Raw genomic sequence first — 12,622 nt, forward strand, 5'->3', positions numbered from 1 at the left:
AAGTAAACCATATTCATGAAATTTAAAAAATGAACTAAAACTACAGATTGACATTGGTACTTGTATTAAATGTACAGTAAAATTTCATAATAGGGACGCTCTTGGGTTTTTTTTTTTCTTTTTTTGGCCTCCTTTCACATGAATGCTATAGTTTGGAGGAAATACCATGTTACTGAAAACAAGACAACAGGCCCAAAGTAGAGTCACTTATGCTAAGCCCCATGTCACCAAACTGAGACTTAATTACAGTGCTGGGTCTCTTGAGAAACGCAATCTTAAACCTTGTTGCCTGATCAGCACTAGTGAGGTCATCTGCCTGATAGAAACTGCATTTCCTACAGGAAAGTAACCTTGCAATAACCAACCTACTTTTCACATGGTGTAATTTCCTTGTTTCCTCTGCCTATAAAGATCTTTCGTTTTGTATAACTTCTTTCTATGTGTTAGGTGGGATGTTGCCTGATTCCTGAATCATCAAATGAAGCCAATAAGATCTTTAAAATTTCCTTAGTTGAATTTTTTTAACAACGTCAAGACAATGATTTTAAGCTCTTGTAACTGTAAGAAAGATCAACTTTGGACAGCTCTTTAAAGCACGCTTAACGATAAAAGAAAAAAACAGTGAGGTCGATGGAGTAGATAGAAACTGGTCGAGTGCCCTGGTATCCACTCCTCCAGTGGGTGAACTGGGAAATAAGAGAAGGATAAACTGGTGTCTCAGGTTGTTCCCAGTGCATGAGATATAATTTATAGGAAATACATATTTTATCTTTCAGATGATCAAACTACATTTCTCATATATATTTGGTCTACGTCCATAGTTCCTGGCTCACAGTTCCCCAAACCCTTGAAATCTCATGAGCAACTTTTGTTATAGTATTTGGTCTCTTGTCCGTGGTTCCCAAAATTGCTTCAGAACCCTTACAGTGGAATGAGTGTCTTGTTATTCATAACAAGCCCCTTACCGCCACAACTGGATTTGTGTTAATGAGGAAACTTTTGGAAAGCACCTAAGGATGGGGGCTGGTTGCCAGGGGACCCAACCAGGAATGAGGGTTGGAACTTTGAATCCCACCTCCTGATCTCCAGGGAGGGGAGAAGGGCTGGAGGTTGAATCAATCACAACAGTCAATGATTTAATCAATTGTACCTATGTAATGAAGTCTTCATTTAAAAAAAGGGTGGGGGGGAGGGGGGGTTCAAGAGTGTCCAAGTTGGGGACCAGAACACTTCCATGTACCACTGTGCCCAAACTCTGTGAGGACAGAAGTTTCTTTGTCTTCATTTGACTGTTTCTTTTCTTTTTTTTTTTTTTAAGATTTTATTTATTTATTTGACAGAGATCACAAGTAGGCAAAGAGGCAGGCAGAGAGAGAGAAGGGGAAGCAGGCTCCCCACTGAGTTGAGAGTCTGATGCTGGCCTCAATCCCAGGATCCTGAGATCATGACCTGAGCCAAAGGCAGAGGCTTTAAGCTACTGAGCCATCCAGACGCCCCAGACTGTTAGTTTCTTTCCTTTAATAACCTTTGTAATAAATCCACAATCTAGTGAGTAAGCAGGTTTCCTGAAATCTGAGAGCAGGGCCAGCAAATTAATGGAACCTCAAGGGCTGGGTTGAGGGAATCTCTGATTTATAGCCCATTGATCAGAGGCACAGGTGACCACCTGGACTTTCAATTGGCATCTGAAGTGGAGGGCAGTCTTGTGGGACTGAGCCCTTGACCGGTGGGATCCAGTGCTATCCTGAGTGGGGAGTGTCAGAATGGGGTTGAATTGTAGGACTGAGTGGGCCTTGGAACATTGCTTGGTGGCGTGGGGGGTGGGGAGCGGGGCTTCCCACCCTTTATCTGAACTGGTAACCAGAACTTTTAACAGTCTAGTGGGGAAGGCTGAAAACCAAGGTTTTCATTTGGGACACTAAACAGCTCTGCCTATATATTTTCCAAGAGTTTGGATTTTTGCAAGAACATGTCTAATGGCTGTAAACAAAAATAAATTAAAGTTTAAAGTAATAGAATGCAAGTTACCCTAGAATAGTGGAAAATAGAGGACGTTCTGGGAACCCATCAGACAACCCCAAACCCAGTGTCAAGTAGGGGTGCGGGTGGAGGGACGTGTCCCAGTGGATCCTTCTAAAGCAAGAAGTGTGGACCTTTTCTGCTGGGTGCTGAACTCTTTACAGGGTTAGAGCTGTTTTCCTAATGTAATTTCCTCCTCACGGCTTGGCAGGTGTGTAGACGGAGCACTCCTGTGTTTCCACTTTGCTCTCACACGGCTACCAAACTTCCCTTCTGATGCCAGATGTGTGGATTTTCCACACATCGAGTCATTCTATACCATCTGGGTGTCCTACCATCCCATTCACTTCTGACACCATCGACCTGGACATAGGTTAGGTTCAGGCCCACGAGACTGTCCCTACTTTAGACCCCAATCACGAGTTCAGCTTGTCACCTAAACTTCTCACTGACCAGGTCTAAGCTGAGGTTCCCATGATCCCCTCCTCAGGTTTGATAAACCTGTTAGAACGGCTCACAGAACTCAAGGAAACAGTAACTTACACTTACCGGTTTAGTATAAAGGCTAAATATAGAGGTCCATGGGTCAAAGTCAGGAAGAGTCCCACACGCAGGAGCTTCTGTCCCTGTGAAATTGCAGTGTGTCATTCTCCGGACCCGTGGGTGTGTTCGGGAACTTAAAAGCTCCCTGAACAGACCGGTTTGCGGGTTTTACACAGGCTTCTTCATGCAGGCATGAGAGATCATTAACTCAATCTCTAGCTCACCTCCCCTCTCTGTAGGATGGGGGTGGGGTGAGCTGAAAGTTCCAAGCTTCTGACCACGGCTTGGTCTCTCTGGGGACCAGCCTCCAGCCTGAAGCTATGGAGGAGCCCACCAAGAGTCACCTCACTAGAACAAAAGACACCCCTCCATCATTCAGGCAATGCCAAGAGACTTAGGAGCTCTGTGTCAGGAACTGGAGTCAAAGACCAAATATTAGAACAAAAGAGGTTCCCAGTGCTCTTATGACACAGGAAATTACAAAGGTTTTAGGAGTTCTGTGCCAGGAACTGGGGGCAGAGATCAATACATATATTTTTTTCTGTTATGTCACAGTAGGTAAGTAAAACCAACCCCCTTTACAGGTTTGGAAACTGAACAAGGTAAGTGGCTTTTGAAGGGATTCAGGACCACTCGGTGGATAGACTAAGAATTAATTAGTTCATTAATTTAAAATTTATTTATATTCAACTAATTAACATATAGTGTTATTATTCGTTTCAGAGGTAGAGTTCAATTATTCATCAGTTTTATATAATACCCAGTGCTCATTATTTCAAGCACCCTCCCTAATGTCTATCACCCAGTTACCCCAACCCCCACCCCCAGCAACCCTCAGTTTGTTCCCTATAGATAAGAGTCTCTTATGATTTGGGTAGGCTGAGAATTAAAACCCAGTTCTCCTGACACCCAGGCAACTGCCAAGGATATTCCCAATGACGTATTTTTTAAAAAGTAGAATTCTTTCCTGGTTTTTATTCTCCAAGTTTGAGATGTCCATGAAAACAGGAAGTGGACCCATCTGTATTATCTCCACACTAATTAGTGTCAGTTTTATGTTGCTAAGGTCAGCTCAGGGACACACTTACCCAAGGATATATTAGTCATTTTTTAAAAAAGAGAGAGAGAGAAAGCAAAGTAAAAAACTTGTCCTGGAGCTGCCATGAAGCATTTTGTTGTTCTCAAATGCCAATCTTTGATCCCCGAGGTGGGACGATGTTTGCTGTCACAGAACTAAATGTGTCTTTAGGCAAAAAAGGGCTGCATTTGGATGCTAAAGAAATGATATCCTGGGTTTTTTCTCTCCCAGGCAGGAGAAAATTACACCCTCTGTGTGCACTCAGCTTTTGACTTTTCAGATGCTGTTTTCATGCATGATCTTTTTATCCTCACTGAAAATCAAAGCGCAGGACACAACAATTGGGAAAGTAGTTTAAGAGACCCAGCAAACAAACACTTGGGTCTTTGGTTATTACACCCCTCTTAGAGATGGGCACATTGAGACCAAGAGCGGTCAAGTACCATGCCCATGATCCCACAGAGCTTGACCCAGAACTTGGGCCCAATGTAGTTGGGGACTGAGACTGGGGTGAAGTTATAGAATGTCCTCTCCGTACTCCTGAGGGCAAGACAATTTTGTTTAAACATTTCTGTCAGGGAGGGAAATGCAGGGAAATGGACCATGTTCTTACTTTAAATATCTTCATGGTCTTTAGACCAAGAACCAGAAAATTATGGCTTGTAAAAAATAATCCTTAAAAAAAAACCCAAGATAAATTAGGCAGAACATGATAGCTTTTTGAAGAGTGTCCATTAAATCCTGGTTTGAACATCAATTACAGGGTTTGCCTGTGAGTAGAGACGAGTTATTGTCTGACTTTGCTCTCGAATACCTCCAGGGACAAAGCATTCACTGCCATTTCACCCAGCCTGTCATGCATTCTATGTCAATTCCAAATCTGCCTTGCTAACGAGAGCTGCTCTCCATCCACTGGTCCAAAGTCTGCCCCCGGAAGCACCACACAGGATTAGCCTGACCACCACCTTCTCCCCGACTGCCGTCCTCTGCAAACTTGACACAAGCCGTAAGCCGAGATGCAGCCTGGGGGTTAAGCTCCGGGCTCCGGAGCCGGCTGTCTGCATTTACCTGGCTCTTCTACATACCGACTACAGGACTGCCTGTCCTTAGAGAGCTGATTCTGTCCTTTATTGAAAGTTAATTCTTTTCTGATAGAACAGTTTAGAGCTGTATTAGCAGGGCTCTCCAGAGAAACAGAACCAATAGGGTATGCGTATATGCGTGTATGTGTGCCTGTGTGCGGGTATGAAGAGATTCATTATAAGGAATGACTCACATGATTATGAAGGCTTGCAAATCCTAAGGTCTGTGGAAGGGAAGCTAGATACCCCAGAGAGCCATTGGTGTAGGTGCAGTCTGCATCTGAAGGTCTGAGACAAGAAGAGCCTACTTGTAAGTCCTAGTCTGAGAACAGGGGACCGATGTCATAGCCCAAGTAATCAGTCAACAGAAATTCCTTCTTACTCAGCTTTTTGTTCTCTCCAGGTCTTCAGTGGATCAGACCCACTCTGGGGAGGGCAATCTGCTTTACTCAGGTACCAATTCAGATGTTCATTTCACCCACAAACACGCTCACAGAAACACCTAGAATGCTGCTCGACCAAATGTATGTGCACCCCCTGTGGTCCAATCCAGCCAACACACACACACAAATGAACCAACATAAGAGCCACCAATTTCCTCTAAGCACTGCTTTCCTGGCTTCTCACAAATTCAAGATGCTCTGTTTTTGCTTTCAGTTCCAAAATATTTCCAAATTCCCTTGTGACTTTTACATTCATCACTATCTAAAAGTGCATTGTTTAACAGTCAAGTGTTGTTGAGATTTTGAGGATCGCTTTCTTAAAAATTTTTAAATTTTTTTAATAAACATATAATGTATTATTAGCCCCAGGGGTACAGGTCTGTGAATCGCCAGGTTTACACACTTCACAGCACTCACCATAGCACATACCCTCCCCAATGTCCATAACCCCACCACCCTCTCCCTACCCCCCTCCCGCCACAACCCTCAGTTTGTTTTGTGACATTAAGAGTCTCTTACAGTTTGTCTCCCTCCCATGAGGATCGCTTTTTTATTTTATTTTTAATTGCGGCAAACATAACAGAAAGACCACCTCCTTCCCCTTTTTTAAGTGCCCAGCTCAGTGGCACCGAGCACATTCACAGTTGCGTGTGAAGGTCCCCGTCCTGTCTCCAGAACTCTTTCACCTTGCGTAACTGGAACTCTGCCCCCCCTTAAACACCACGTCCCACTGCCCTCTCCCCCGAGCCCTTGCCAGATACCATTCTGCTTTGTGTCTCCCTGAATTTGACTCTAGGGACTTTGTTTTTTAAGATTTTATTTATCGATTTATTTAGAGAGAGGGAGAGAGAATCTCAAGAAGATTCCCCACCGAGCACGGAGCCTGATGGGGGCTCAATCTCATAACCCTGCGATCATGACTTGAGCTGGAATCGAGAGTCAGACGCTCAGCTGACTTAGCCACCCAAGAGTCCATCTCTAGGAACTTTATATGAAAGGAATTTGTCTTTCTGTGACTGGCTATTTCAGGTAGCACAATGTCCTCAAGGTTTATCCATGCTGGAGCGTGTTTCAGGATTCCCTTCTTTTTTAAAGCTGAATGACATTCTGTCATATGTATGGATCATGTTTGGTTAGCCATTCATTGGCTGATGGACCCTTGGCTTGTTTCCTCCTCTTGGCTCTTAGCTACTGTGCAAAGTATCACTATCATAAACGTGGGTGTGCAAAGAGCCCTTTGAGAGCCTGCCTCCAGCTGTTTTGAGTATGTACTCAAAAGTGGAATTACTGGATCTTCTGATAATTCTATTTTTACTTTTTTGATGAACTGCTGCACTGTTCCCCACAGCAGTTACACCATGTTACATTAATGCATAAGGGTTCCAATTTGTCTGCATCCTCATCAACACTTTAGCTTCTGTTTTTCTCTTTATAGTATCCATCCTAACAGGTATGAAGAACAGTGTATTTTCATTAATATCTAATTTAATACAGTTTTTTGAGATTTTATGGACCCGCATGTGGTATACATACAGCAAATATTCCACGACCACTTGGAAAGAATGTGTGTCCTGTAAGTGTTCAGCATAATATTCTATACCTACCAATTCAGACAGATTTATTGATAGTGTTATTTAAATATTGCGTATCTTCACTGATGCCTCATTTCACTTTCTTGTCCACTGGAAGGAGGCGTTAAAATCTTCAATATCATGAACAGCCTCATTTGGCAACCTAGATGAAATTAATAAATCCCTTGAAAAACACAACTTGCCAAAACAGAAGGAAATTAAAAATCTGAATGACCCTTGACAGCTAAAAAAATATTTTAATTTGCAATAAAAAACTGTCCCACAAAGAACATTCCAAGGCAGGATGGCTTCTCTGTGGGAATTCTATCAAACATTTATGGAAGAAATAACGTAATTTACACAATCTCTTCCAGAACACAGAGGAGGTGGGAATGCTTCCCTACTCTTTTTAGTGGGCTAACATAACCCTGATACCAAACATTATAAGAAACAAAAATTACAGTTCAATATCCCTCATAACTAGAAATGCAAAAATCCTTAACGATATATCAGGAAATAGAATCCAGTGGCTTATCCCAGGAATGCAAGTTTGGTTTAACATTCAAAACTCAATCAATATACATCATCCCATTAACAAGATAAAAGGGCAAGATAACAGGACCATCTCCTCAAGGCAGAAAAAAATCATTTGAGAACATTCAATATCCATTTGTATTTGTTTTTTTTTTTAAGATTTTATTTATTTATTTGACAGACAGAGATCACAAGTAGGCAGAGAGGCAGGCAGAGAGAGAGGGGGAAGCAGGATCCCTGTTGAGCAGAGAGCCCGAGGCAGGGCTCGTTCCCAGGACCCTGAGATCGTGACCTGAGCTGAAGGCAGAGGCTTTAACCCACTGAGCCACCCAGGTGCCCTCCATTTGTGTTTTTTAAAAAACATTTTATTTATTTGACAGAGCGAGAGAGCGCACACAAAAGCAGGGGGATGGGCACTCAGAGGAGAAGAAGAAGCAGGCTCCCCAATGAGCAGGGAGCCCCATGCAGGGCTCAATTCCAGGACCCTGGGATCATGACCTGAGCCAAAGGCAGACACTTAACAGACTGAGCCACCCAGGTGCCCCTCAATATGCATTGGTGATAACAATTTTCAGCAAAATAGGAAGAGAAGGGAATGTCTTCAAGCTAATAAGGTGCATGTATGAAATACATGTAGTTAACAACAAGCTTAGTGTTAGTAAAACTTGGAAATAGTGAAAACATGAAGGCTTTCCTCCACATCGGCACAAGGCAAGGATGTCTAATCTCATCATTTCTATTCAACATCAATCCATAAATTCTATTCAGTGCAGCAAAGTAACAACAAAACACATACTGTAAGGAAGAAATAAAGCTGTTTTGACCCATGGGCAACATGATCTTGTATACAGAAAACCTAAAGAATCTTTAAAAAAAAGAAAAGAAAAAAAAACTTAGAAAAATTAAGTGAATTCAGAATACAAGGTCGGTCTTCCAAACTTGTGTTTATATATATTAGCAACAAGCAAGTAGAAAAGGATGCAAAAGGACACCATTTGTAATAGCAACAAAACCAAAATATTTAGAAATGAATTTAATGAAAGCAGCACATGATCTCTCCCCTGGAAACTACAGGACAACAGTGAGAGATAGTAAAGATTAAAATTAATGGGCAGATACAGTATGTTCACTCATTAGAGGACTGGAAAATTTAAAGGTGCCCATTTTTTCCAAATTCACCTAAAATTTCAACGCAAATCCAAGAAACAAACAAAACCAGCAAAGCTGTTTAGTAGATATTGACAAGCTGATCCTAAAATGTATGTGAAGTTGCAAAGGCTCTAGAACAGCCGAAACAATTTTGAAGAACAGATTCAGATGAGTTAAACTTCTGAAAGACTCACTATAAAGTTAATAAGCAACCATTTATGATACTGACATAAGAATAGACAGATAGATCTGCAGAACGAGGACAGTCTAGAAATAGACCCCGCCGTATATAACCAATTGACTTACAAAGATGATAAGGTAATTCAAGTAAGAAATGAAAAGTTTTGGGGGCACCTGGTGCCTCAGTCGGTTGGGTGTCTGACTTCGACTCAGGTCATGATCTCAGGGTCCTGGAATTGAGCCTGTACGAATCTGCTTCTCCCTCTCCCTCTGCACCACCCCCCTGCTTACGCTCTCTCTCAAATAAATAAATAAAATCTTTTAAAAATGAAAACTTTTTAATGGCTGATGCTATAACAACTGGGTAATCAAACCCATACCTAAAAAATAATTTGAGATCTATCATAGCTGGAACCATAAACCTTCTAGAGAAAACACAGGAGAATACCTTTGTGACCTGGGGGTAGGCAGAGATTTCTAAATAACAAAACCAAACAAGAAAAAAGTGGACAAACTGGACTTCATCAGAATTTAAAAATCTCTGCTCCTTGAAGACCTTGGTAGGAGGATGGAAAGCCAATCCACAGACCAGGAGAAGATATTTGCAAATCATCCATCTGCTAAAGGACTATGTATTCAGAATACATAAATTACCCTCCAAACTCAATAAGAAAACAAGCCAGGGAATAAGAAAATACACAAAAGATTTGAACAGACCCTTCACCAAAGATAAACGTGGCACATAAGTACCTGAAAAGACACTCAGCCTTGTTAGTCATTCAAGAAATGCACATCAGAATCACAGTGAGCTACCAGTACGTACCGACTAGAATGGCAAGGACGAAAAAGACCACCCAACACTGATGAGGACACAGAAGAGTTGGAATCCTAGGCTGGTGGGAATGTAAAATGGCACAGCCCCTTTGGAAATCAGTTTGGCAGTTTTTAAAAAGTCAAACATATACCTACGACATGTTTGGGCATCCTCGTGGCTTGGTAGTTGCCCAGAAAAATGAAAGTATTTGTCACAAAGCCTTGTATACAAATATTCACAGTGGCTTTGGCTGACACAGCCAAAACCTCAAGACAACCTGCATGTCCATCACTGGATGAGTGGATACACAAAGTGCGGTGTAGCCATAAAACGGAATACATCTCGGCAACAGAAATGAACGCAGCACTGACGCACATTGCAACATGGATGGATTTCAAAATAATTCTGCCGAGTGAGAGAAGCCAGACATAAAAAAGAGTAATGCTGTATGATTCCATTTACACAAAAGTCTAGACCATGCCAACTCCTTTATAGCAACAGAAAGTAGATAAATGGGTGTCTGGGGATGGGTGACAGGAGAGGCAGGTGCAGGAAGGGAAGAATCACAGAGGGGCACCAGGAAACTTTGGGGGGGGGTGACAGATATGTGTAGTGTCTTGATTATGGTGATGGTTTTCACAGTGTTTATATACATACACACACGTACAAATATACGTATATACATATTGACATACATGTCAAAATGTATCCATCTATATACTTTAAATACGTAGAGTTTATTTATCAATCACATGCCAAAGTTGTTTTATTTATTTATTTAAAGATTTTATTTACTTGAGAGAGAGAGAGTGCACAAGAGAGAGGCAGAGGGAGAGGGAGAAGCAGACTCCCCAGTGAGTAGAGAGCCCGATGCGGGACTTGATCCCAGGACTCTGGGATCATGACCGGAGCTGATGGCAGATGCTTAACCAACTGAGCCACCCAGTCATCCCCTAAAGTTGCTTTAAAAAGTAAAAAAAAAAAAAAAAAAAAGTGAATAGGCAAGACATACACTGGGAGAAAATATTCCCAATACTTGTATCCGACAAAGGGATTATTTCCAGGATTTATCTTAAAACACCAACACATCAATACTGAGAAGACAGACAATGTGATTTAAAAAAAAAAAAAAAAGCGGGTAAAAATGAACAGACACTTCGTAAAAGATACACTAACGGCCAGGAGGTACGTCAAGAAGTGCATGCCATCATTAATCATCAGAGAAATGTGAAGAAATGCCACAAAGAGACACTGTTTCCACCTGCCAGACCAGCTGAAACAAGTAAGAGTGACAACCCCAAGTGTTCCGAGGCCGAGGAACCACCGGAACACCCCTTCCTTGCTAGCAGAGTGTGGACTGGGACAACTGCTTTGGAGGACTGTTTGACAGTTACTTATACAATTAGATCCGCTCTGTGACCCAGCAATTGCACCGCTATTTACCCAAGTAAATGATATGTCGGCAAAACCCGCCTTGTAGACAATTCCCAGGAGCCTTATTTCTAATAGCTCCAAGGCTGGAAGTTCCCCACCTGCCCATCAACAGGACGATGTAAAAAATGGAGGAGCAGCCAGTGATAAACCTGAAGACACAAATCCGGAAGGCGTAATGTTGAATGGAAAAAGCCAGACACAGAAACAGTGCATTAACTATACGATTCCATTTTCTTGAAGTCCAAGAACAGACAGAAAGCAATCCGTCCTTTTGGAAATCGGAGCAGTGGTGGCCTCTAGTGGGGAGAGAAATTAACTGGGAAAGGACAACTCATTTCTGAAGCAACGGACAGGCTCCAGGCCTTGATTGGGCAAATGAGCACATGCATACATACTTAAGATCTGTGCATTGGACCGGAGTTAAAAATTTAATTTTATTTTAATAATTAATAAAACACACGTGGACGCCCAGTGCCTGTCCACGTATTGCCTCCTGTAGACTGCCATCATTGAAACCTCACAACACCTGGTGAAGCAGGTGCTACTGTCATTCCACTTTATAGACGAGAAAACACAACTGTAGGAGAGCTGGGCCCCCCTGCCCAAGGTTTGCAAGGTGGGGATGCGGGTAAAGGCGTTGAACCCTGGGAGTCTGACGGTCATGGGCTGTGCTCTTCGTCACCACACTGGCTGTCCTAGGTCCTGTGCTAGCTGCTGGGAGCCTCTGGGCTAGTGGACGAGATAGCGAGCGAGTGGGTGACAACCTCAAGTACATCAAGGGAAAATCAGGGGCAAGGCCTGACTTCACCTGGGAGGAGGGTAGAGGGAGAGGGGTGGTGTGGCAGAACCCTGTGAAGCCAGTGGGGGTGACCACCAGGAGGAATCTGCCTAATGTGTATATCTGCCCTGGTGTTTCACCTGCTGGAGCCTTTCTGGGGGCATCCTGACTTCCATTCCCAAACCAGACTGCATCTTAGATCTGCCTGGGAGCATATTAATAGTGAAGACTCCTCCAGCCTCTACAGAGGGTCTTGAAACTGGAAGAAGCAGTCTCCAAGGGAAGTGTGCAGACTTAGTTGTTCTCTTTCCTAACTTTCATAAATCTTTCGGGAAAGGGGCACACAGAAGTCGGCATGGAGCTTGGTCACGCTTGCTTAATGACTGCCCGCCTTCTGGGAAGACAGGAAGGTAAATACACGATGGGTGTCAGAGGGCCCCCGGGCCCACATGAGGATTGGACCAACAGCATCGCATTAAGAGCAGTAATTAAAGACTGGGATTCCAGAGAGCCCAGAAATAAACCCAAGAATATTCAGTGGAGAAAAGACAGTCTCTTCAACAAATGGTGCTGGGAAGATCGGATATTCATATGTAAAAGCATGAAACTAGCTTACACCACTCATAAAAATCAACTTAAAATGGATTAAAGACTTAAATATGAGACCTGAAATCATGTAGCTTCTAGGAGAAAATATAGGAAAAAAGCTCCTTGCTTTGGCTCTTGGCAATGACTTTTTGGATATGACACCTAAAGCGCAAGCCACAATATTAAAAATAAACAGGAGGGCCTTTGCCAAACTAAAAAGTTTCTGCACAGCAAAAGAAACCATCAACAGAGCGCAAAGACAACCTACAGAGTGGGAAAAAAATATCTGCAAACCATAGAACGAATAATGGCTTCATATCCAAAGAATATAAAGAACTCACACAACTCGACAGAAAAAAAAAAGTCAATTAAAAAAGGAGCAAATGGGGTGCTTGGCTGGCTCAGTCAA

This window comes from Martes martes (genome assembly GCF_963455335.1).
Source record: "Martes martes genome assembly, chromosome: 1".
Taxonomy (NCBI): domain Eukaryota; kingdom Metazoa; phylum Chordata; class Mammalia; order Carnivora; family Mustelidae; genus Martes; species Martes martes.